Source organism: Pseudophryne corroboree, chromosome 3, assembly GCF_028390025.1.
Source record: "Pseudophryne corroboree isolate aPseCor3 chromosome 3, aPseCor3.hap2, whole genome shotgun sequence".
NCBI lineage: Eukaryota > Metazoa > Chordata > Amphibia > Anura > Myobatrachidae > Pseudophryne > Pseudophryne corroboree.
This window is the reverse complement of record NC_086446.1, coordinates 641,221,002-641,222,491: the sequence shown is the minus strand read 5'-3', so window position 1 is coordinate 641,222,491 and position 1,490 is coordinate 641,221,002. Positions and strand designations below refer to the sequence as shown.

The 1,490-nt window shown below is 41.5% G+C and overlaps 1 long non-coding RNA gene across 1 annotated transcript; it reads left to right on the top strand.

Annotated features, from left to right (window-relative positions):
• The first annotated feature begins 219 nt into the window (after positions 1-219).
• Positions 220-1,272, top strand: LOC135058112 (uncharacterized). Its single transcript, XR_010244611.1, has 3 exons — positions 220-282; positions 358-570; positions 1,189-1,272. It is a non-coding gene; the product is annotated as an uncharacterized LOC135058112 (long non-coding RNA).
• The last annotated feature ends 218 nt before the right edge of the window (positions 1,273-1,490 follow it).

Below are 1,490 nucleotides of genomic sequence, written 5' to 3'. Positions count from 1 at the left end.
ATCTCTGCAATATCTGAGACCAAAAACTTATTTTAAATAAATTTATTGTGTGCCACATCAAGTACATTTTGATATTCAACTCAAAATCATGAATGTAGAAGCTCTTAAGCTTAAAAATTTGTTTTAAACAAAACCATATAGATGCTTACAGTACATTAATGGTTTTCAGTGGGTCATTTTTCCAAAAACATGGTAATAATGTTGGGGTCACTTTTTCCACAGTCACACAGACCAGCCGCCCAGACAGGCCTCACACAAGTCAGGATGATGCCGGTATTGCAGGTAAGTCTTCACTGTAGTCACATATTCTGAAAACACATAGAAGTACAAAATATTAAGTTTAAATTTTGCACCTAGGTTCTGCTTCTGGAAGCCGACCTCCTGTAAGCCGCCCATCACAGGGCTTGGGCCACTTACCCAGGAGGCCAACTAAGACACGGCGTCTTGGCTCTGATTCCGCACCTCCATCATCCCCACCCAGGCGAAGACTTTCGGCAGTGTCACCCCAGCCACCACTGGCACTATTGTCGAGTTCGCAGAGTGATGAGGCCAGATCACCTCAGTTATCTGGTGAGTAAAAACATAAATTAAACACATAAGCAATAATATACACAGTACACTTAAGATGTTGTTAGTTGGTTTGGAGTTTACATGTTTTCCTCAACAATCAATGTGATGTAACGTCTTCAATTGCTCAAGGTGCTTTAATAAAATTAGATAAGGTCTTAGTGGATGGTCTAGACAACCTATTTGTATGAAAACAACAGATTTGAGGATACATTAAGCACACACACGTTCACATTTTAAAAAAAATATGAATAAAATTAAATGTTGGACCGAAATAAAAAAACCATTAGAGTGTTCACACATCGCCCCTGTCCAGTATGTAGATGGCTTACTTGCTCCGCTCCTCTGGACTATACAGGTAAGTAGTCTATATCGTGGTGAGGGGAGGGAATCTAACAGTGTAATGGTGTGGAGGGAAGTTAGTTAAGTGAGGAATATGCAAATTTGGCAATGTTTGCGCCTGTGTTGGTTTTTTAAAATATAAAAATTATAAATTGTTAACGTTGAGAAAAACAAGTGCTAATAATGCAAAAATGTAGTATTAGGAATGTATTAATGTGTTGCATTAGCCAGGCCAAATTAAAAAAAATTACAACATTGCATGTTGCCTACCCCATACAGAGCACAACTTGATGTCCGCCGAGGACCAGCAGGGACCAGAACAAGAGCCATCCTTCACACTGCAACTTACAGCTGTTGATCCAAGCATGCCAATACAGTTGCAGGATATACCCCAACCATCCATCAGTCCCCAACTGGCACAAGCTCCGCCCCCAAGCCAAATTCCTGGCGATTTTTGGGCCAGTTGGACAAGCCAACAGGCCCAAAGCAATGCCACCCTGACCCAACATACACAACACCTTGCCAGTCTGCCCCATCATCTACCGCGTATTAGTCGCAACTCGGGCAGACTGATAGTACAA